The sequence below is a fragment of the Rutilus rutilus genome (assembly GCF_951802725.1).
Source record: "Rutilus rutilus genome assembly, chromosome: 5".
Lineage (NCBI taxonomy): Eukaryota > Metazoa > Chordata > Actinopteri > Cypriniformes > Leuciscidae > Rutilus > Rutilus rutilus.
This window is the reverse complement of record NC_140213.1, coordinates 6,209,125-6,234,030: the sequence shown is the minus strand read 5'-3', so window position 1 is coordinate 6,234,030 and position 24,906 is coordinate 6,209,125. Positions and strand designations below refer to the sequence as shown.

At 38.3% G+C, this 24,906-nt stretch overlaps 1 protein-coding gene across 3 annotated transcripts in view; it reads right to left on the bottom strand.

Annotated features, from left to right (window-relative positions):
- Positions 1-24,906, bottom strand: part of LOC311290554 (myelin-associated glycoprotein-like) — a 58,919-nt gene that overhangs the window by 32,983 nt on the left and 1,030 nt on the right. Inside the window, exons 1-2 of one of the 3 annotated variants that reach the window (XM_084409107.1) lie at positions 12,275-12,434; positions 11,793-11,900 (exon numbers count right to left, since the gene is read on the bottom strand). The exons of 1 other annotated variant lie outside the window; for it this stretch is intronic. The gene's annotated coding sequence lies outside the window, so the exon portion shown is untranslated. Of the gene's footprint in view, positions 1-11,792; positions 11,901-12,274; positions 12,435-24,906 lie in introns of those variants that run through there. One more of the 3 variants, XM_084409109.1, reaches the window with a different exon arrangement.

The window sequence follows — 24,906 nt, the reverse complement described above, 5'->3', positions numbered from 1 at the left end:
ATAGATAGATAGATAGATAGATAGATAAGTTAAAAAGATAGAAAGATAGATAGATAGATAGATGGATAGATAAGGTTTGAAGATAGATAGATAGATAGATAGATAGATAGATAGATAGATAGATAGATAGATAGATAGATAGATAGATAGATAGATAGATAGATAGATAGATAGATAGATAGATAGATAAGGTTTGAAGATAGATAGATAGATAGATGAGGTTTGAAGATAGATAGATAGATAGATAGATAGATAGATAGACAGACAGATAGATAGATAGATAGATAGATAGATAGATAGATAGATAGATAGATAGATAGATAGATAGATAGATAGATAGATAGAAGTTTATTAGGTCATTGAATGGTAGTTTAATTGAGTCTAGGGCTTCAGGGAGTTTAGATTTGAGTTTTTGGCTTGTACACTAATGGGCCACCGTAGTCTTGGCTCAATTTGAGCAGTCTGCCATGTAAGTCTATGGGATTTTTATGGTTTTTAATATTAATTTTTAAGAAAACTGAAAGTCAAATCAGTCTGAAAAGATATAGCACACCAAGTCAGAACAGTCTGAAAGTCTGACCCGAGTTTGGAGTTTGTAGAGTTAAAGCTCTAGGAGGAGTTAGAGTTGATAAATTTTGGGTCAGAAGAATAAGAAGAAGAAGAAGAATAATAATAAGTTTAAATAGGATTTCAGTAAGTTGGCTTTCTCAAGCCAACTTAACTAGAAAAAAAAGTTTGTTGGACAAACTTTAAGTTGGCTTGAGAAAGCCGGACCAGTGAGTTTGAAGAAGTTAAAAGTAGTTAGAAGTTAAAAGTAGTTAGAAGTTTAAAGTAGTTAGAAGTTTAAAGTAGTTAGAAGTTTAAAGTAGTTTACATTTTGATTGATAAATTAGTTAGAAAGAAAGAAAAGTTAGAAAGAAAGAAAGATTAGTTAGAAAGAAAGAAAGAAAGATTAGGTATAAAGAAAGAAAGAAAGAAAGAAAGAAAGAGAAAGAAAGAAAGAAAGATTAGGGAGAAAGAAAGAATGAAAGAAAATAAAAAAAGATTAGGTTGAAAGAAAGAATGAAAGAAAAATAAAGAAAGATTAGGTATAAAGAAAGAAAGAAAAAGATTAGGTAGAAAGAAAGAAAAAAAAGATTAGGTAGAAAAAAGAATGAAAGAAAAAAGAAAGAAAGATTAGCTAGAAAGAAAGAAAGAAATAAAGAAAGAAAGATTAGGTAGAAAGAAAGATTAGGTAGAAAGAAAGAAAGAAAGAAAGAAAGAAAGATTAGGTAGAAAGAAAAAAGACAGATTAGTTAGAAAGCAAGAAAGATAGAAAGAAAGATTAGTTAGAAAGAAAGAAAAGTTAGAAAGAAAGAAAGAAAGAAAGAAAGAAAGAAAGAAAGAAAGAAAGAAAGAAAAAAAGAAAGAAAGATTAGTTAGAAAGAAAGAAAGAAAGAAAGAAAGAAAGATTAGTTAGAAAGAAAGAAAAAAGCAAGATTAATAAGAAAGAAATTAAAGTAAGAAAGAAAAAAGACAGAAAGATTAGTTAGAACGAAAGAAGAAAGAAAAAAGAAAGATTAGTTAGAAAGAAAGAAAAGGAAGAAAGGAAGAAAAAAGAAAGATTAGTTAGAAAGAAAGAAAGAAAAGTAAGCAAGAAAGAAAAGAAAGATTAGTTAGAAAGAAAGAAAAAGAAAAAAGAAAGATTACCTAGAAAGAAAGAAAGATTAGCTAGAAAGAAAGAAAGTAAGATTAGGTAGAAAGAAAGAAAGAAAGATTAGGTAGAAAGAAAGATAGATAGAAAGAAAGATTAGAAAGAAAGAAAGAAAGAAAGAAAGAAAGAAAGAAAGAAAGAAAGAAAGAAAGAAAGAAAGAAAGAAAGAAAGATTAGTTAGAAAGAAAGAAAAAAGAAAGAAAGATTAGTTAGAAAGAAAGAAATATTAGGTATAAAGAAAGAAAGAAAGAAAGAAAGAAAGAAAGAAAGAAAGAAAGAAAAAAGAAAGAACGATTAGTTAGAAAGAAAGAAAAAAGAAAGAAAGATTAGTTAGAAAGAAAGAAAGATTAGGTATAAAGAAAGAAAGAAAGAAAGAAAGAAAGAAAGAAAGAAAGAAAGAAAGAAAGAAAGAAAGAAAGAAAGAAAGAAAGAAAGAAAAAAGAAAGAAAGATTAGTTAGAAAGAAAGAAAAAAGAAAGAAAGATTAGTTAGAAAGAAAGAAAGAAAGAAAGAAAGAAAGAAAAAGAAAGATTAGTTAGAAAGAAAGAAAAAAGAAAAATTAGTAAGAAAGAAAGAAAAGTAAGAAAGAAAGAAAAGAAAAAAGAAATAAAGATTAGTTAGAACGAAAGAAGAAAGAAAAAAAGAAAGATTAGTTAGAAAGAAAGAAAAGTAAGAAAGAAAAAAGAAAGATTAGTTAGAAAGAAAGAAAAGTAAGAAAGAAAGAAGTAAGCAAGAAAAAAAAGAAAGATTAGTTAGAAAGAAAGAAAAAGAAAGAAAGAAAGATTAGGTATAAAGAAAGAAAGAAAGATTAGTTAGAAAGAAAGAAAAAAGCAAGATTAATAAGAAAGAAATTAAAGTAAGAAAGAAAAAAGAAAGAAAGATTAGTTAGAACGAAAGAAGAAAGAAAAAAGAAAGATTAGTTAGAAAGAAAGAAAAGGAAGAAAGGAAGAAAAAAGAAAGATTAGTTAGAAAGAAAGAAAGAAAAGTAAGCAAGAAAGAAAAGAAAGATTAGTTAGAAAGAAAGAAAAAGAAAAAAGAAAGATTAGCTAGAAGGAAAGAAAGATTAGCTAGAAAGAAAGAAAGTAAGATTAGGTAGAAAGAAAGAAAGAAAGAAAGAAAGAAAGAAAGAAAGAAAGAAAGAAAGAAAGAAAGAAAGAAAGAAAGAAAGAAAGAAAGAAAGAAAGAAAGAAAGATTAGGTGGAATGAAAGAAAGACAGATTAGTTAGAAAGAAAGACAGAAAGATAGAAAGAAAGAAAGAAAGAAAGAAAGACAGAAAGATAGAAAGAAAGATTAGTTAGAAAGAAAGAAAGAAAGAAAGAAAGAAAGAAAAAAGAAAGAAAGATTAGTTAGAAAGAAAGAAAGAAAGAAAGAAAGAAAGAAAGAAAGAAAGAAAGAAAGAAAGAAAGAAAGAAAGAAAAAAGAAAGATTAGTTAGAAAGAAAGAAAAAAAAGATTAGTAAGAAAGAAAAGTAAGAAAGAAAGAAAAGTAAAAAAGAAAAAAGAAAGAAAGATTAGTTAGAACGAAAGAAGAAAGAAAAAAGAAAGATTAGTTAGAAAGAAAGAAAAGTAAGAAAGAAAAAAGAAAGATTAGTTAGAAAGAAAGAAAGAAAGAAAAGTAAGCAAGAAAGAAAAGAAAGATTAGTTAGAAAGAAAGAAAAAGAAAAAAGAAAGATTAGCTAGAAAGAAAGAAGAAAGATTGGCTAGAAAAAGAAAGAAAAAAGAAAGAAAGATTAGTTAGAAAGAAAGAAAAAAGAAAGATTTGTTAGAAAGGAAAGAAAGATTAGTTAGAAAGATTAGATAGAAAGATAAGTTAGAAAGAAAGATTAGAAAGAAGAAAGATTAGTTAGAAAAAGAAAGAAAGAAAGACAGAAAGATTAGTTAGAAAGAAAGATAGATTGATTAGTTAGAAAGAAAGAAGAAATATTAGTTAGAAAGAAAGAATGATGAATGGTGGATTAGTTAGAAAGAAAGAAAGAAAGAAAGAAAGAAAGAAAGAAAGAAAGAAAGAAAGAAAGAAAGAAAGAAAGACTAAATAGTTAGAAAGAAAGATAGATTAGTGAGAGAGAAAGAAAAAAGATTGATTAGTTAGAAAGAAAGAAAGAAAGAAAGAAAGAAAGATGGATTAGTTAGAAAGAAAGATTAGATAGAAAGATAGATTAGTTAGAAAGAAAGATAGATAGATTAGTTAGAATGAAAGAAAGAAAGATATTTTAGTATTTAGTATATTATATTTTAGAAAGAAAGATGGATTAGTTCGTTAAAAAGAAAGATAGATTATTTAGTTAAAAAGAAAGATAGATAGATTAGTTAGTTAAAAAGATAGATAGATAGATAGATAGATAGATAGAAAAGGTTTGAAGATAGATAGATAGATAGATAGATAGATAGATAGATAGATAGATAGATAGATAGATAGATAGATAGATAATGTTTGAAGATAGATAGATAGATAGATAGATAGATAGATAGATAGATAGATAGATAGATAGATAGATAGATAGATAGATAGAAAAGGTTTGAAGATAGATAGATAGATAGATAGATAGATAGATAGATAGATAGATAGATAGATAGAAAGAAAAGGTTTGAAGATATATATATATATAGAGAGAGAGAGATAAATAGATAGATAGATAGATAGATAGATAGATAGATAGATAGATAGATAGATAGATAGATAGATAGATTAGTTAAAAAGATAGATAGATAGATAGATAGATAGATAGATAGATAGATAGATAGATAGATAGATAGATAGATTAGTTAAAAAGATAGACAGACAGACAGATAGATAGATAGATAGATAGATAGATAGATAGATAGATAGATAGATTAGTTAAAAAGATAGATAGATAGATAGATAGATAGATAGATAGATAGATAGATAGATAGATAGATAGATTAGTTAAAAAGATAGATAGATAGATAGATAGATAGATAGATAGATAGATAGATAGATAGATAGATAGATAGATAGATAGATAGATAGATAGATAGATAGATAGATAGATAGATAGATTAGTTAAAAAGATAGATAGATAGATAAGTTAAAAAGATAGATAGATAGACAGACAGACAGACAGATTAGTTAAAAAGATAGATAGATAGATAGATAGATAGATAGATAGATAGATAGATAGATAGATAGATAGATAGATAGATAGATAGATAGATTAGTTAAAAAGATAGATAGATAGATAGATAGATAGATAGATTAGTTAAAAAGATAGATAGATAGATAGATAGATAGATAGATAGATAGATAGATAGATAGATAGATAGATTAGTTAAAAAGATAGATAGATAGATAGATAGATAGATTAGTTAAATAGATAGATAGATAGATAGATAGATAGATAGATAGATAGATAGATAGATAGATAGATAGATTAGTTAAAAAGATAGGTAGATAAGTTAAAAAGATATATAGATAGATTAGTTAAAAAGATAGATAGATAGATAGATAGATAGATAGATAGATAGATAGATAGATAGATAGATAGATAAAGTTTATAAGTACATAGAATAGTAGTTTAATTGAGTCTAGGGCTTCAGAGAATTTAGATTTGAGTTTTTGGCTTGTACACTAATGGGCCACCGTAGTCTTGGCTCAATTTGAACAGTCTGCAATGAAAGTCTATGGGATTTTTATGATGTTTAATATTAATTTTTAAGAAAACTGAAAGTCAAATCAGTTTGAAAAGATATAGCATACCGAGTCAGAACAGTCTGAAGGTCTGACCCGAGTTTGGAGTTTGTAGAGTTAAAGCTCTAGGAGGAGTTAGAATTGTAAATTTAGTCTCAGAAGAATAATAATAACTAGATGCGAAAGTTCGTCGAGACAAACTTTAAGTTGGCTTGAGAAAGTTTGGAGCAGAAACTTTTTTGCTAGGTGGTTGCTAGGATGTTATGGGTGGATGCTATGGTGTTGCTAGGGTATTTTGGGCGGTTGCTAGGGTGTTCTGGGTGGTTGCTAGGCGGTTGCTAGGGTGTTATGAGTGGTTACTAGGATGTTTTGGGTGGTTGCTAGGGTGTTGCTAGGGTATTTTGGGTGGTTACTAGGGTGTTCTAGGTGGTTGCTAGGCGGTTGCTAGGGTCTTTTGGGTGGTTGCTAGGCGGTTGCTAGGGTATTTTAGGTGGTTGCTAGGGTGTTCTGGGTGGTTGCTAGGATATTTTGGGTGGTTGCTAGGGTCTTTTGGGTGGTTGCTAGGGTGTTCTGGGTGGTTGCTAGGCGGTTGCTAGGATATTTTGGGTGGTTGCTAGGCTGTTTTGGGTGGTTGCTAGGGTATTCTGGGTGGTTGCTATGGTGTTGCTAGGGTATTTTGGGCGGTTGCTAGGGTGTTCTGGGTGGTTGCTAGGTGGTTGCTAGGGTGTCCTGGGTGGTTGCTAAGGTCTTTTGGGTGGTTGCTAGGTAGTTGCTAGGGTTTTCTGGGTGGTTGCTAGGCTGTTTTGGGTGGTTGCTAGGCGGTTGCTAGGATATTTCTGATGGTTGCTAGGGTCTTTTGGGTGGTTGCTAGGCGGTTGCTAGGATTTTTTGGGTGGTTGCTAGGGTCTTTTGGGTGGTTGCTAGGCGGTTGCTAGGGTATTTTAGGTGGTTGCTAGGATCTTTTGGGTGGTTGCTAGGCGGTTGCTAGGGTCTTTTGGGTGGTTGCTAGGATATTTTAGGTGGTTGCCAGGCAGTTGCTAGGGTTTTCTGGGTGGTTGCTAGGCTGTTTTGGGTGGTTGCTAGGCGGTTGCTAGGATATTTCTGATGGTTGCTAGGGTCTTTTGGGTGGTTGCTAGGCGGTTGCTAGGATTTTTTGGGTGGTTGCTAGGGTCTTTTGGGTGGTTGCTAGGCGGTTGCTAGGGTATTTTAGGTGGTTGCTAGGGTGTTTTGGGTGGTTGCTAGGCGGTTGCTAGGGTCTTTTGGGTGGTTGCTAGGATATTTTAGGTGGTTGCCAGGGTCTTTTGGGTGGTTGCTAGGCGGTTGCTAGGGTCTTTTGGGTGGTTGCTAGGCGGTTGCTAGGGTGTTTTGGGTGGTTGCTAGGATGTTTTGGGTGGTTGCTAGGGTCTTTTGGGTGGTTGCTAGGGTCTTTTGGGTGGTTGCTAGGCGGTTGCTAGGGTCTTTTGGGTGGTTGCTAGGATATTTTAGGTGGTTGCTAGGGTCTTTTGGGTGGTTGCTAGGCGGTTGCTAGGGTCTTTTGGGTGGTTGCTAGGCGGTTGCTAGGGTGTTTTGGGTGGTTGCTAGGATGTTTTGGGTGGTTGCTAGGGTGTTTTGGGTGGTTGCTAGGCGGTTGTTAGGGTGTTTTGGGTGGTTGCTAGGGTATTTTGGGTGGTTGCTAGGGTCTTTTGGGTGGTTGCTAGGCGGTTGCTAGGGTCTTTTGGGTGGTTGCTAGGCGGTTGCTAGGTCTTTTGGGTGGTTGCTAGGATATTTTGGGTGGTTGCTAGGGTCTTTTGGGTGGTTGCTAGGGTGTTCTGGGTGGTTGCTAGGCGGTTGGTAGGGTGTTCTGGGTGGTTGCTAGGGTCTTTTGGGTAGTTGCTAGGCGGTTGCTAGGATATTTTGGGTAGTTGCTAGGGTCTTTTGGGTGGTTGCTAGGATATTTTCGGTGGTTGCTAGGGTCTTTTGGGTGGTTGCTAGGCGGTTGCTAGGGTATTTTGGGTGGTTGCTAGGATATTTTTGGTGGTTGCTAGGGTCTTTTGGGTGGTTGCTAGGATATTTTGGGTGGTTGCTAGGTGGTTGCTAGGGTCTTTTGGGTGGTTGCTAGGTGGTTGCTAGGGTGTTATGGGTGGTTGCTAGGGGTTGCTAGGCGGTTGCTAAGGTATTCAGGGTGGTTGATATGGTGTTACTAGGTGGCTGGTAGTTGTCACAGATGGTTACTATGGAGTTTTTATAGAGTTCTTAGCATGATCTTGGCATGATTTAACACTTAACTAATCACTATTAGCATGTAGCTATTCACTGCTAGCATGTGTAGTTTGTTGGAAGTGATGTTTGCTAGCATGAGTCAAAAGAGCCAAACCTCATCTCTATACGATGTTCTGATACAGAGATATAGGTCTTACAAAACGGTTGCTAGGGTACTCGAGTTTGGTTGCTATGGAGTTGCTTGGGAGCTGGAAGATTTAAACTTAACAAGTTTATAGTGGTTTGAAGTTTACAGTAGTTTGAAGTTTGACAGATAGATAAATAAGTTAGATAGACACACACACACACACACACACACACAAACACACAAACACACACACACACACACACACACACACACACCCACTAACTCGCTCACACACTCACTCATAAACTCAGTGTGTGTGTCTGAGTTTAGAGTTTATAAGTGTATAAATTGATGAGTTTATAAGTGTATGAGTTCTTGAGTTTTGAGTTTATAAGTTTAAATCAGTTTAGAGTTTATAAGTTTAAATGAGATTAAGAGTTCAGAGTTTATTAATTTATGAGTTTAAGAGTTCATAAGTTTATGAATTCATGAGTTTATAAGTTAATTAGTTTATAAGTGTTTATAGTTTAGAGTTTATTAGTTTAAATGAGTCTCAATGGCTCATATAGTATATAGAACGGCAGATGGTTTAGTCTTCAAGGTGTTTAGATTTAAATTTTTGTCGGTTTGAATTTTTTAGAACTCCCCAATGTAAGTCAATGGGAGTTTTTGAATGAGTTTTTTCGAGTTTTGATCGTCATTTTTAGGAAAACCGTAAGTCCGATCAGTCTGAAAAGATATAGCATACCGAGTCAGATCAGTTTGAGTGTCTGAGCCGAGTTTGGAGTATGTAGGGTTAAAGCTCTAGGACGAGTTTGATATAGATTTTTTTAGGGTCAGAAGAATAATAATAACTAGATGCGAAAGTTCGTCGAGACAAACTTTAAGTTGGCTTGAGAAAGTTTGGAGCAGAAACTTTTTTGCTAGGTGGTTGCTAGGATGTTATGGGTGGATGCTATGGTGTTGCTAGGGTATTTTGGGCGGTTGCTAGGGTGTTCTGGGTGGTTGCTAGGCGGTTGCTAGGGTGTTATGAGTGGTTACTAGGATGTTTTGGGTGGTTGCTAGGGTGTTGCTAGGGTATTTTGGGTGGTTACTAGGGTGTTCTAGGTGGTTGCTAGGCGGTTGCTAGGGTCTTTTGGGTGGTTGCTAGGCGGTTGCTAGGGTATTTTAGGTGGTTGCTAGGGTGTTCTGGGTGGTTGCTAGGATATTTTGGGTGGTTGCTAGGGTCTTTTGGGTGGTTGCTAGGGTGTTCTGGGTGGTTGCTAGGCGGTTGCTAGGATATTTTGGGTGGTTGCTAGGCTGTTTTGGGTGGTTGCTAGGGTATTCTGGGTGGTTGCTATGGTGTTGCTAGGGTATTTTGGGCGGTTGCTAGGGTGTTCTGGGTGGTTGCTAGGTGGTTGCTAGGGTGTCCTGGGTGGTTGCTAAGGTCTTTTGGGTGGTTGCTAGGTAGTTGCTAGGGTTTTCTGGGTGGTTGCTAGGCTGTTTTGGGTGGTTGCTAGGCGGTTGCTAGGATATTTCTGATGGTTGCTAGGGTCTTTTGGGTGGTTGCTAGGCGGTTGCTAGGATTTTTTGGGTGGTTGCTAGGGTCTTTTGGGTGGTTGCTAGGCGGTTGCTAGGGTATTTTAGGTGGTTGCTAGGATCTTTTGGGTGGTTGCTAGGCGGTTGCTAGGGTCTTTTGGGTGGTTGCTAGGATATTTTAGGTGGTTGCCAGGCAGTTGCTAGGGTTTTCTGGGTGGTTGCTAGGCTGTTTTGGGTGGTTGCTAGGCGGTTGCTAGGATATTTCTGATGGTTGCTAGGGTCTTTTGGGTGGTTGCTAGGCGGTTGCTAGGATTTTTTGGGTGGTTGCTAGGGTCTTTTGGGTGGTTGCTAGGCGGTTGCTAGGGTATTTTAGGTGGTTGCTAGGGTGTTTTGGGTGGTTGCTAGGCGGTTGCTAGGGTCTTTTGGGTGGTTGCTAGGATATTTTAGGTGGTTGCCAGGGTCTTTTGGGTGGTTGCTAGGCGGTTGCTAGGGTCTTTTGGGTGGTTGCTAGGCGGTTGCTAGGGTGTTTTGGGTGGTTGCTAGGATGTTTTGGGTGGTTGCTAGGGTCTTTTGGGTGGTTGCTAGGGTCTTTTGGGTGGTTGCTAGGCGGTTGCTAGGGTCTTTTGGGTGGTTGCTAGGATATTTTAGGTGGTTGCTAGGGTCTTTTGGGTGGTTGCTAGGCGGTTGCTAGGGTCTTTTGGGTGGTTGCTAGGCGGTTGCTAGGGTGTTTTGGGTGGTTGCTAGGATGTTTTGGGTGGTTGCTAGGGTGTTTTGGGTGGTTGCTAGGCGGTTGTTAGGGTGTTTTGGGTGGTTGCTAGGGTATTTTGGGTGGTTGCTAGGGTCTTTTGGGTGGTTGCTAGGCGGTTGCTAGGGTCTTTTGGGTGGTTGCTAGGCGGTTGCTAGGTCTTTTGGGTGGTTGCTAGGATATTTTGGGTGGTTGCTAGGGTCTTTTGGGTGGTTGCTAGGGTGTTCTGGGTGGTTGCTAGGCGGTTGGTAGGGTGTTCTGGGTGGTTGCTAGGGTCTTTTGGGTAGTTGCTAGGCGGTTGCTAGGATATTTTGGGTAGTTGCTAGGGTCTTTTGGGTGGTTGCTAGGATATTTTCGGTGGTTGCTAGGGTCTTTTGGGTGGTTGCTAGGCGGTTGCTAGGGTATTTTGGGTGGTTGCTAGGATATTTTTGGTGGTTGCTAGGGTCTTTTGGGTGGTTGCTAGGATATTTTGGGTGGTTGCTAGGTGGTTGCTAGGGTCTTTTGGGTGGTTGCTAGGTGGTTGCTAGGGTGTTATGGGTGGTTGCTAGGGGTTGCTAGGCGGTTGCTAAGGTATTCAGGGTGGTTGATATGGTGTTACTAGGTGGCTGGTAGTTGTCACAGATGGTTACTATGGAGTTTTTATAGAGTTCTTAGCATGATCTTGGCATGATTTAACACTTAACTAATCACTATTAGCATGTAGCTATTCACTGCTAGCATGTGTAGTTTGTTGGAAGTGATGTTTGCTAGCATGAGTCAAAAGAGCCAAACCTCATCTCTATACGATGTTCTGATACAGAGATATAGGTCTTACAAAACGGTTGCTAGGGTACTCGAGTTTGGTTGCTATGGAGTTGCTTGGGAGCTGGAAGATTTAAACTTAACAAGTTTATAGTGGTTTGAAGTTTACAGTAGTTTGAAGTTTGACAGATAGATAAATAAGTTAGATAGACACACACACACACACACACACACACAAACACACAAACACACACACACACACACACACACACACACACCCACTAACTCGCTCACACACTCACTCATAAACTCAGTGTGTGTGTCTGAGTTTAGAGTTTATAAGTGTATAAATTGATGAGTTTATAAGTGTATGAGTTCTTGAGTTTTGAGTTTATAAGTTTAAATCAGTTTAGAGTTTATAAGTTTAAATGAGATTAAGAGTTCAGAGTTTATTAATTTATGAGTTTAAGAGTTCATAAGTTTATGAATTCATGAGTTTATAAGTTAATTAGTTTATAAGTGTTTATAGTTTAGAGTTTATTAGTTTAAATGAGTCTCAATGGCTCATATAGTATATAGAACGGCAGTTTGGTTTAGTCTTCAAGGTGTTTAGATTTAAATTTTTGTCGGTTTGAATTTTTTAGAACTCCCCAATGTAAGTCAATGGGAGTTTTTGAATGAGTTTTTTCGAGTTTTGATCGTCATTTTTAGGAAAACCGTAAGTCCGATCAGTCTGAAAAGATATAGCATACCGAGTCAGATCAGTTTGAGTGTCTGAGCCGAGTTTGGAGTATGTAGGGTTAAAGCTCTAGGACGAGTTTGATATAGATTTTTTTAGGGTCAGAAGAATAATAATAATAAGTTTAAATAGGATTTCAATATGTTGGCTTTCTCAAGCCAACTTAATAAGTTTAAATAGGATTTCAATATGTTGGCTTTCTCAAGCCAACTTAATAAGTTTAAATAGGATTTCAGTAAGTTGGCTTTCTCAAGCCAACTTAATAAGAAAACTAACAGATACAATAGTTGCCTTGCCCCTTCGGGGCTTGGCCCCTAATTACTATCATACAAAGGCACTCTGCAGTCATACATCAAGTCCCTCATTCTTTTTTATCTGGCCTTACCTTGTAGTGCTCTGTATATTTTTTGTGTTTCCGAAAGCCTAAGGCCTCTTGCCTTTTTGCCCCCTCCCCTTCATATTAAAAGATGCCATTACGACATTAGAGAAGAGTCTAAAGGAAAATAATTTACATTTAGAAATCAAATATGATCAATAAAGAAAATAATCCAATAATCAATAGGAGAAAGTATGTTCTGTGGCCACAAACACATACACAAATAATATTCTGCATACACACAGTCATGTCAGTCAGGGGGGTTTATGATGAATGATGTTAGCTGCTACTTGTTAAGCTTCGGTGCAGTGCGAAAGTTGTTTTCAAAAGTAGGCTAACTATGGCCAATGTTTAGCTAACGCTAGCTGGTGGAGATGCACTCCCTACCCCACAACAGGTTTAGGTAGGCTAGTTTGAGACAATAACGCTAAAACAGCTAAAATTAGTAATACATAATTTAACATAAACTTCACTAAGTTGACCGAACCTACCTTGAAAACAAGGATTTTTCAGATTTATCTCTTGCTTGAAGTTGATTCCGTTCACTTTTCCTGTGGTGTTTCCTGTGGAACTACCATACCGCAGGCGGGACTTCCTGTTTCATGTATATATTTGGACCAATTCCGGACGTCATCACGACGTGCAAACTGCTTCTACTTTAGACCTAGGTTACTCATGAATCACGTTGAAAAACAATGTTAATATCTAACATAAAAAAATGCATTCACGAAGCTAAGCATGTCAATGATTAATGCCTCAGTCAATCAAACATTTCCCTACATTCATTGTTCATGTCAATTTCCTTCACCTGTCTTATACCTCCACATAGTGTCACAGTGTGCATCTTCAGGGAACCAAAATCTGACTTCCAAACATGACGTAGAAAAGACCTCATTTAGAGGTAACTTTGCAAACCTAGATCATGTCAATTTCCTGCACCTGTCTTAGACGTCCACATAACATCCAGAAAATGACCTATTCCAGCGTTCAAATATTGAACATTATATTGACGTCCAGGTGGGGTCATGGTTAGATGTCCAAATAGCAGACCTAGATTGCACGTTGCATAAAGGTCAAAAATTGGTCTTGGACCGACTGACGCAATATAGACATGATCTGCCTGTCCAATAGACGTATGATGTTTAGTGGGTAAGATAACATTTCTTTCTTTTATGATTGTTTGGTAATTTACTGATCTGAATAGAATTTCGACATTAACGGTTGTCCGGGACACGTGCGTGTGTTTTTTAAGGGACAAGTGAAAGAGAATTGTAGCCTACTTGCCCAACCGGACAAATGCCCTGATTTAAACAATTTTCAATATCAAAAAAATAAAATAAGAAATAACGTAGGCCTACTCGGTTAGGCTACTAACGTAACCTCAGTTCCCTGAGAGTAGGGAAAGAGTATAGAGAGTACAAATTAGGGAAAGAAATGCCCTTTATAAAGCTAAAAAAATTATTCTGATAAGAGTGTTTTCCAACAGTGATGTAATGAAACATTGACAATTTAAGTTTGAAGGGAGTAAAGCCTCTGTTTAGACTGGAAATGTAATTTGGACAAAAGAAGAACTTTTATTTTAAATAAATCTTAATTTTAAATCAGCCTACAGTGTGATATTTCATCATATTATCATGCTTAACACTGAGAATTTGAATAATTGAAATGTGATGATCAGATGCAGATATCTAAATCAGAGAATATCATAGGTTCGGGAGGTTGGCGGGTGGATTATTTATTTTTAACAGCAGATTCGGGGGACTCAAAGTGCACCAGATTAATGAATTTATCTTTAAAATGTACAAAATTTTCCAAAACCGAGCTCAATCCACAAAAATACTGTGGGAAACTCAGTAGGCTATATGATGGTCTACGAAAAATACACATTTAATTATCTTATTAAAATAATACGATTTTAGCACCCAGGAAAAACCCGGATTATTACATAGATTTTGGGTGGAGAAAAGTCTTTGTTCATCAATTATGCACAAGTTAATGCTCAACTGCAAAAACATGTTCTGAAACACTAAAAGTTAAGTAAATGAAATTATAGTATTATATGAAATAAATAAATGAAAATATGTATATTATTATGTTTTTTTTTTTGTTTTTTTTTGGGGACCCCCCAAGAGCTTTGACACAATTCGAACACTGCTTGAGGGTGAGTAAATCATGGGCTAATTTTAATTTTTGGGTGAACTAACCCTTTAATGCAATGCTAATCAGCATAGCCTGTATGGCAGAATAAAAAAAAAATTATATACTCTCACTCTGTGTTAAGAAGCAACATGAAACCACAGAAGTAATTTCAAACACGACTGACATGTATTGTGATTTTAGAGCAAAACATGATATTAAACTCATAAATGGTAGTGTTTGACGGTATGCTGAGCAAACATAGGCCTACTAGCTTTCCCTGTTGTCAAGAGCAATTGTTTTATTACTAATTTTGAAAAGTAAGTTCAGGTAAGATCATTTGAATTTTTTCATTTGAATAATTTCATAATTGAAAGCAAAGAAGGTTAAGTGAGATGTCCGATAAAAAAAAAGAGAGATTTACAACATTCTGAATAAAAAAATGCCAGTAAAAAAAAAGAAAAAAAAGAATGAAAGTGGGTTAGGGTTAACTTGTTAAATTGAATGCTCTTTTTTTTCGTCCTAACGAAAACGTGCTGGGAGCCCACTAATGCTATAGTAACGAACTACACTTTTACATAGCCTACGTCTTATTGACAGATAAATCACGCGATCTTATTTCATTGTTATATAAAAGTTTTTTTTTTTTTAGCTTTGTACAAAGTTTGCAAAGTTAAAATCAGAATATGAGCATAGCTCACTTACATTCACTAAAATATTGAAACGTTAGCGATACTGATTCAAAACCCCCCCGCCGAACTGGAAGTTTTGATTGGTTTTGCACCCGAGGGGCCAGGGCTCCACCACGGTAGTTTGAGAAGTGTCTGTGAAATGTCAGCTGGCTGTTGCTCTGTTGGCACATTTGTCAAAGTACTTTTTACTTTTGGTGAAAAATAAATGTAGCGAAGTTTAATACTTTATTTTTATTCTACTCAAGTAAAAGTTAAAGTACCACACTTTAATTACACTCAAAGTAGAAAACAATCGAAAAATCTACTCAAGTAGGCCTACTGTACGAATGTATATGTAATTAGTTACTTTCCACCTCTGAAAAGAACCTAATAGGCTACAAAGGAATTTGTTACATTGTAGCCAAATATGGTATTGTTTCTACTGCAGATTAATAATTCATAAATTCATGTTGTTGCAGTGTTGGTGATATGCCATCTGTTTTAATATTTTTTCTAACCTAATACCCTGATCTTGCTCTTGATGTTATAAACTGTTCAGATATAGCCTATAGTCTCAGACTAAAATACACGTTTGAGCTGTTTTAACTGAAAGCAACTTGCACTGACATATCCTAAAATATGTCACTGCTATTGTTTTGTCTCAAGATCCACACCAGTAACGTTTTTATCTAAGGCACGTTTATAAAAGCCACTTGTACAAAAGGCTAAGCTTTAATGACGCTGGTGCCCTCTGCTGGACATTTAATTTGTTGCACTTTATATTATTTCTGAATCACCTGACTATCATTCCTGTAATTTCATTGGTTTAGATCGGGAGAACTGAATGTCAATCAAAATGTGTTCATGCCGAGACCAAGCGGCAACATTCTGATCTGAAAAATGAAGCCTACCCGGAAGTGCGAAAAACTGCAATACATCGAAAATCCGCTAGAGGGAGGTCCCAAAAGGGAGCAAATCTCCATAGCCCCCATGTTAAAATGTCCGTTTTCACCAGGGGGGAAGGAAGTCGACCGGAAGTTGAAGTCGGCCGCGTTCCGCCATCTTGTAGCAGAACTTCACCTGCAGTTAGCATCCCATTGACTCCCATTCATTTTGGCGTCACTTTGACAGCGAATAACTTTACATCTGAGGCGTTTAAAGACTCCATTTGTCCATTATTTATTTCTAAAGAAACACGACAATGTATAAAATGCTCCATTACCTTGTAGCTTATGTTAAGGCCCCGTAGAAGCAGTTTTTGTAAAAGTAGGCTAACGATTGCGTCATAACCACGCGACTCTCTGTCGCGCAGTAGAGAGATTACCGTATGGACAGGAGGAGAAGCTCGCGGGCAATCGGGGGGACGTGGAGGCAAAATGACAATATAATTAAATCAGAATACCTAGCAAAAGTTTCTCCTGCTCCAAACTTATGGACAGCTCCTACTCACACTCTCCGTCTCTGCAAGATTCGGAAGGGAATGATTCAGATTTCTCTTGGCACAGCTACTAGAAGACAGACGGGTTGCTCACGTGGTCCGTGTAAAGCTTTGCTCGGTTTGAGTCTGCGCGTCAGGAAAGGAAGTGCTAAGAAATCGCTAAAAATGGGCTTCACTTGTCTCAATTGAGTTCCAATGGGGTCGCTGTGTCCATTTCTTTTACTGTCTATGGTTTTCACAGCATAAATTCATGTTTTTACAGGTTGGTCCCATGGACTTTTATTGTATTTTTCGATAGCTTCCGAGTGCCTGACAACTGTGAGGGGGGTGAATTTTTTTTCTAACTTGTTAGTTTAGATCGTATTTAGATATAAAATATATGACAATAAGGGCGTGGTTAACTTTGAGTGACAGCTTGATTGACAGCTGACAAGGCAGCGCCACAGAGAATGACAACAAGAAGGGCCATTTTTTAATACAGTTGACATATAATACTACTGTTTATGTATCATGAAATGTAGTTTTAAGAGTTTTTCAGGCGAGAATGTAGTTGTTTAAAGCTCAAATCTGTGGTTTATTTAAAGATTTATGAAAATACTATCCAGTTGATCCAGCGATGACCGGGCGCTCGGCGTTCATGTACCCCATCTGGAGCAGTCTTTCATCGGCTTGACGTTATGAGGTTTGCCGCCAATGCCGCGGACTCTGGCGTCTCTTTAGTGGTTAAACATGAGATATTGTGTATATCTATATCGTCTTGTGTATATCTAATGGGCGATTTTTGGTCTCGTGAATCTAAATTTTTTTTAAGTTTTGGCTGAGGGGAAGTTTCATAACTTTATAAGCTATTTAACTTTACCGATGTATAGACTATAGAGCGCTGACTTTGTATGTTTGACTGAATTGTTTGCTTTATTTGTATAGCTTCTTATACCTTTTACGTATACTTTTATAATGGCTAATATTGATAAAACTGAAATTTAACAAAAAGAGACTGGGTTGAGTTTTGTCATTTTAAATTTTAATACAACGAAGATGATCTGTAATGTTGTTTACTGCAAAATCTGTTGTTTAGTACAAATGCACATATTGCCTGGACCATAAAATGTGTAATATTTTTATATTATATTTAAAATGAAAAGAGGCAGGTTTGTGTTTTATATTTTGTTTTTTCATAAATAGGCAAACGTTATGTGCAGTTGAATATAATCAATATGCGTTGCCTGAACCACATTTGTGTGGCTATAATGTTTAAGATTTCTTTAAATGAAAACGAAAAGAGTTCGTATGGTGTTTTATAACATATTTCGTTGCCTAAAATAAGAGATAACCAGAGTAGCAGAGCGAGCTGAGTGACGCGCGCTGCGTCAGAAGGTGGGCGGGGTTAGGATTTCCCAAGATTTTCCAAGATGGCGCCGCCCATACCCCCCATAAACGGCTTCAAACCCGTTCTTCAGAAAGTCTATGGGTGACGTCACAGACGCTTTGTCCATATTTTTTACAGTCTATGGCCGAGACATGTAATGTTGCTAAATGTCGCGGCAGTTTTGTAGTGATCTCCGTGCTGATTTGGTCCGATTTCTTGCAGATTTTTGCTCATACTGTGTGCGTACATCTTAAAAGTAAGTAGTTAAATTCTCTTTCACGTATATTTTGGTAGATTTAGTTGCTGCTATACGTTATATTGCAATTCTAAAAAGTTTGTTTATTCCTTTGAGGTAGTCAATGCACACAAGCTCGATCGCACATTCAGTTCAGCATAAAACACGCTGAATAAGACTTCGAATGTTACCTTTTGAATATTATGTGATGTAATATTAGGTGATAGTTTATTTAAAGTTAATATGTGTATAAACCTGAGGTAAATGCACAGCTGCTGGACTCTATAATATGTCCTTATCTTTATGCTATTGCATTACTTTTATTTTGTTCAGTACTGTTTCTGCCTCATTGTATACTGTATATTCATTATTGTTATTATTGTTCATTTATAGAACCACACTCATACTGATGTATGAAGCAAAGACAACAGTAAAAAACTTTATTGTGGACATGGACCAAGTGATTTATTGTTCTGCCTGAACAATCTGTAGCGGTTGTCACCTAGTTTAAGATCCGCACCTCAACAACTTTCATACAAAATTTGGTCCTTCGAGCCGGATCAGACTGCTACTACAGTATCACCATGTCCAGAACAGAAAGACAGGCTACCTCAGATTTACCAGCGGTTCGACCACGTCGACAAGTCATCCCACCAAGATACTTAGATGACTTCTATGTTGACTACACAATGCCATGTCAGCTACTTCATTCTGATGAACAGCCTACAAATGGTGCAGCTGGACCTGAACCAGGTAAAAGGCCTGCCTTTAAAGAGTTCCCATGTACTGAAAGAGGACCAGAACCAACGAAAAGTATGAGCACTGGATCAAGTGAAAGGAGCTAATTTGTGGAGACATATCAAGATTTGCCGCAGTCACCGCCACAACCAAGGCCCCGTACTCTGACTTCTCCAAGGCGAATAATTGATGCAGAACAGAGAGTTCTTTCCTCAAGTCCATATACAGCAGCCACTGAGGGCAGGTTCTGCCTAGAGATCAAGACGATCTTCCTCAGCCCATGAGGGCACTGCCTGTAGATTCACGAGGAGACCCTCTGTATTCTCATTCAGTCAGTCACAAAGAGATTGATTATCTCACTGACAACCTAGGAGAACTGAGGCTACCAGGCTCTGCAAATCGGCTAACTTCAAGTCATCCTTTCTCTCCTTATGAACCAACTCAAGCCCAGCACAAGTTAGCTCATCAAGAAGATGCTACATATCCTCAACTTGGTATTAGGCATGTATACAGACCACGTGGTTATTACAACACAGACCACAGAGGCTATAACTATCTGTCCACTGACCAAAGAGAGCACAGCCAATCTCCCTCAGCTGTTCAGTTTATGCCTCAGGACTACAGCCAAGAGACAGCAGCTATATGGGACTTATAAAGATCATAGTCTGAACAGTAGACCCGTCAGCTATTTCCCTTCCACTGAACCACACGGTTATCAACAACCTCATCATGGTAATTCAGCTACAAGTCCAGTCTACCAAGATGAGAGACTTACTCCGAGGGATACATTAGCTCACCACGCACGCTATGAGAGACACTCAGACTGCTATGGTCGATCAGCTCCTACTCCTGCAGACAAATCAAGATTCTTGACCCCACGACAGTATGCAGATTATGCTCAGCCTGAAACATATCAGCCATACCACCCAGTGCGTCCTTCTTCTCCTCCATATCCTCATGTAGAGCCCACCTACAGAGGTCCCATTCCCACTATTCCTAATTTTTGCAGTGAGGATCCCAGAGAGTTTGCACGACTCAAAATTGCACTGGAGAATTTGCTACCTGTTGAGGCTACAGAACGTTTCAATTACCAAATACTTGTTGATCATCTGAAACAGGAGAATGCTTTGCTCATTGCAGACTCGTATGTCAACAGCAGGTACCCATACACCAACACCATGAAGTCTCTAACTGCACTTTATGGTCAACCACATCAACTCGCATTACAAAGAATTGCAGAATTGATGGATGGCCCAAAAATCAGGAGTGGTGACATTAAATCTTTTAGAATGTTTGCCCTCAAAGTGCGTGCATTAGTTGGAATGCTGGACCAACTTGGAGCTAAAGGATGGACAGAACTCAAATGTGGGTCACATGTTTCACGTCTTCTTGCCAAACTGCCTCATGATCTTAAAGCAAACTTCAGAAGGTTTGTTAACCCCATTCAAATCCCAGTTCCAACACTGATAGAACTCAGCGACTGGCTTGAATATGAGCTCAGAATACAAGAGGATGAGACACAGTATGCTAGTAATGTAAGCAGAGCCTACTCTCAGCCACAGAGAGATCAGCAAAGGAACTTCAAACCAGTTCAACGATTTGCTACTGTCTTGCATGGTGGTGAACAGAGTAAACCGGCAAATGCTACAGCAGTCAAGAAGGAGAAACCCACAAAGTACTGCCCCTTTTGCAACACTGTGCAGCATTACTTCAACCAGTGCGCTAATTTCAAACTGCTGAATCAAGATCAAGTGGAGTCCTGGCTGAAGTCAAATAAGAAGTGCTTTAAGTGTGGCCGTGAACACCAGATCTCACAATGTAATCTTAAAGCCAAATGCAAAAAAATGTGAAAAGAGACATTTAGAAATACTGCATGACTTCAATGCTAAAGTTAAAGATGAAACACAAGCTTCAGCAGAAAACAGTTGTCTTGTGAACTCAGAAGTAGAGACTTTGTATCTGGACAGACCAACTGCAAGCAGTAAAGTTCTTTTGAAGGTCAGCCGAGTGATCTTGAGAAATGGTGAGAAGGAACTTGACACATACGCCATACTGGATGACGGCTCAGAGAGGACAATGTTACTGTATGAAGCAGCACAGCAACTTGATCTCCAAGGACTTCCAGAAGATATAGCCCTCCGTACTGTGAGACAAGACATACGGATCGTTCATGGGGCGGCTGTTTCATTCTCAGTAGCTTCTGTATTTCAGCCAAACAAACCCTTCACCATTGAAAGAGCTTTCACAGCCAAAGAACTGAGCCTCGCAAAACACACTTACCCTGTTAAGTTGCTGCAAAAGAAATACAGACATCTACAAGGTCTGCCTATTCCCCCACTACAGCAGGCTCAACCACTCTTACTCATTGGCTCAGATTACCCGCATCTAATCACAGCCACAGAGCCAGTACGTCTCGGACCTCCTGGTGGTCCTGCCGCTGTGAAAACCAGACTTGGGTGGACTCTGCAGGGCCCCTCAAAATTCCTTTCCAGTCAGCTCTCACCACAGCAGTGTCTATTAACCTCCACTTTGTCACCAGAAGCCGAACTGTTCAACAATGTACAGAAATTGTGGCAAATGGACACACTTCCGTATAGGAGTGAGAAATTGATCACGAGATCAAGGCAAGACACAGAAGCAGTGCAAATTCTTGAGGAGAAAACAGTCAGGGTGACAGTCGGAGATATTCAAAGGTATGCAACACCCCTCCTCTGGAAAATAAATCTTCCACCTTTGCAATCAACTAAAGAAGCAGTAACAGCTCATTTAAGAAGCACAGAAAAACGCCTTCTGCAGAACACAGATCTTGCGTCAGTGTACATTAAAGAAGTGCAGAAACTTGAGAATACAGGCTATATCTCAAAACTGACACCAGAGGAGACAGATAGAAGCCATCGCGCATGGTACATACCACACCACATTGTTCAACACAATGAAAAACACAGAATTGTCTTCAACTGCTCATTTAAGCACAAAGGAACAAGCTTAAATGACCATCTCCTGCCTGGTCCTACACTTGGACCAACCCTCTTAGGAGTACTTCTGCGCTTCAGAGAAAATGCTGTCGCTGTTAGCAGCGATATAAAAGGAATGTTCCACCAGGTGTGTCTGCTGCCGGAGGACAAACCATTTCTCCGTTTCCTTTGGAGAAACTTGGACCAGCAAAGAGCCCCTACTGTTTATGAGTGGCAGGTATTGCCTTTTGGGACAGTTTGTAGCCCCTGTTGTGCAACCTTCGCTTTGCAGAAATACGTTTATGACCACAGCACTCCAGAAGAAGATGTACATTCCTCAGTAGAGCACAACTTTTATGTAGACAACTGGCTGCAAAGTTTCCCATCGGTTGATGAAGCTCAGACTCTTGTAACTAAGATGCAGAAACTTCTATCAGAAGGTGGCTTTGAATTGAGGCAGTGGGCCACTAACACTCCATCAGTCATTGCTCATTTCCCGGATGAGCTGAAATCTGCAAACAGTCACCTTTGGTTCACTCAAAGTGGAGCAGACCCACAAGAGATGACTCTGGGCCTACGCTGGCAGTGCTCTTCAGATGTTCTTGGTTACAGATACAAACAACAGGAAAATTCTGTACCAACATTGAGGAACATCTACAAAACCCTTGCAAGCCAATATGACCCACTAGGCTTCCTAATTCCTTTCACAACAAGAGCCAAAATAATTATCCAGCGTTTATGGGACAAGAAACGTGAATGGGATGACCCAGATCTTCCCAAAGATCTACTTCAGGCTTGGTTGACTTGGCAGAGTGAGCTGACACAACTACCACATGTCACATTCCCAAGATGTTACACCAAAGTAACTACTGAACTATCAGTTTGCAAACGAACCATGCATATATTCTGTGATGCATCAGAACGTGCATATGGATCGGTTGCATATATCAGTACATGTGATAAACATGGTGAAACACAGATTTCATTTGTTGCTGCGAGATCGAGAGTAGCACCCAAACGACAACAGTCTATACCGCGGCTTGAACTCTGTGCTGCCCTCACTGGTGCTCAGCTGGCTGCTACTTTGAGAAAAGAACTGAACATCAAGATTGATCAAGAACTATACTGGACTGACTCCACAACTGTATTGACTTGGCTTCAATCAGACTCATGCAACTATAAGGTGTTTGTCGGAACGCGTGTGGCTGAGATACAAGACCTTACAGACCCAAAAGCCTGGCGTTATGTCAATTCAGAGTTGAACCCAGCAGACGACATTACCAGAGGACTCACTCTCTCTAAACTCACAACACAAAGCCGCTGGAATCAAGGTCCACAGTTCTTAACTGAACCAGTTAGTATTTGGCCCAAACAGCCACTTGATGCTGCAGTCGATGATATCCAAGAACACCGCAGTTCTACTTTCTGTGGAGCGCTATCCTCCAGCCAAACTGATATTCCAGATATCTCTCAATACAATTCACTTCAAGATCTGATTAAGGCTACTGCTATTTACCTTCATGGGGCGGCAGATGAAAGTGAACTCTCTGCTGACGACTATACACAAGCTGAACAGGAACTTCTGAGACGTGCTCAAGTTGAAAGCTTCCCAGAAGAAACAGCCCAACTCCAGTTAGGTAAACCTGTATCTCGCTCTAGTCGTCTTCTAACTCTAGCCCCAGAGTATGATCACAAAGCCAAATTAGTCAGAGTAGGTGGACGCCTCCGCAGATGTAAGCACTTGGACGCAAATACTCTCCACCCCATTGTCTTAGAACCTGCTCACCCTCTTGTAAAGCTTCTGATTCAACATTACGACAACCTCCAGTTACATCCGGGACCTGAGCGCGTGTTCGCAGAACTGAGACGGAAATATTGGATCATAAGAGGCAGAGAGGCAGTAAAAAGACACCAGCGCAGTTGCTTTGAGTGTAAGAAATGGCGAGGGAAACCAGAAATTCCCATGATGGCGGATCTCCCCCAGTCCAACCTTAGACTGTTTCGTCCAGCTTTCTATTCGACAGGCATTGACTGTTTTGGCCCCTTCCAGGTTAAGCTTGGACGCAGATGTGAAAAACGTTGGGGAATACTGTACAAGTGCCTTACTACCAAAGCTGTTCATATTGAACTTCTATCGAGCATTGACACGGACTCCTTTCTTATGTCGTTAAGAAGGTTCATAGCTCGCAGAGGGAAACCATATGAAGTGCTCTCTGATAATGGCACAAATTTCAAAGGAGGTATTACAGAACTTCAGAATGCCTTCAATGCACTTCACCCAACCTTGAAAGTGAATCTGGCTTCTCAACAGATTAATTTCCGTCTAAACCCACCAAATGCACCGCATTTTGGTGGATCATGGGAGAGAGAGGTTAGGTCTATCAAGACAGCATTACGTACCTCTCTTGGTTCTCAATCTGTTCCAGAAGAAGTACTGAACACAGTACTTGTGGAAGTAGAGGGAATATTAAACTCCAGACCATTGGGATATGTTTCCTCAGACATAGCAGATATAGACCCAGTGACACCTAATTCCCTCCTCATGGGATGTCCAAATTCTGCATTACCACAAGTTGTCTATCCAGAATCAGAAATGCTCAGTCGTAGGAGATGGCGTCACAACCAGATTCTAATTGAAAACTTCTGGAAATGTTTCATACGGCATTACCTCCCAGACTTGCAACGACGACAAAAATGGCAAACAGAATCAGGAAACCTTCAAACTGGTGAAGTTGTGATGATTGTGGACCATCAAGCACCCAGAGCCCTATGGCAAATAGGTACTGTAGCCAAAGTAATTCCTGGACAAGATGGACGAGTCCGCACAGCTGTAGTGAATGTCAAAGACAAAAGTTACACAAGACCTGTGGCTCGTCTGATCAAACTGCCTGCCCTACCTGATGACACCAACAAAGATTAATGAGCCTTTTCTTTATTCACAAATTTGTTAAACAAATTCGGGGGCGGCTGTACAAAAGGCTAAGCTTTAATGACGCTGGTGCCCTCTGCTGGACATTTAATTTGTTGCACTTTATATTATTTCTGAATCACCTGACTATCATTCCTGTAATTTCATTGGTTTAGATCGGGAGAACTGAATGTCAATCAAAAATGTGTTCATGCCGAGACATGTAATGTTGCTAAATGTCGCGGCAGTTTTGTAGTGATCTCCGTGCTGATTTGGTCCGATTTCTTGCAGATTTTTGCTCATACTGTGTGCGTACATCTTAAAAGTAAGTAGTTAAATTCTCTTTCACGTATATTTTGGTAGATTTAGTTGCTGCTATATGTTATATTGCAATTCTAAAAAGTTTGTTTATTCCTTTGAGGTAGTCAATGCACACAAGCTCGATCGCACATTCAGTTCAGCATAAAACACACTGAATTAGACTTCGAATGTTACCTTTTGAATATTATGTGATGTAATATTAGGTGATAGTTTATAGTTAAGTTAATATGTGTATAAACCTGAGGTAAATGCACAGCTGCTGGACTCTATAATATGTCCTTATCTTTATGCTATTGCATTACTTTTATTTTGTTCAGTACTGTTTCTGCCTCATTGTATACTGTATATTCATTATT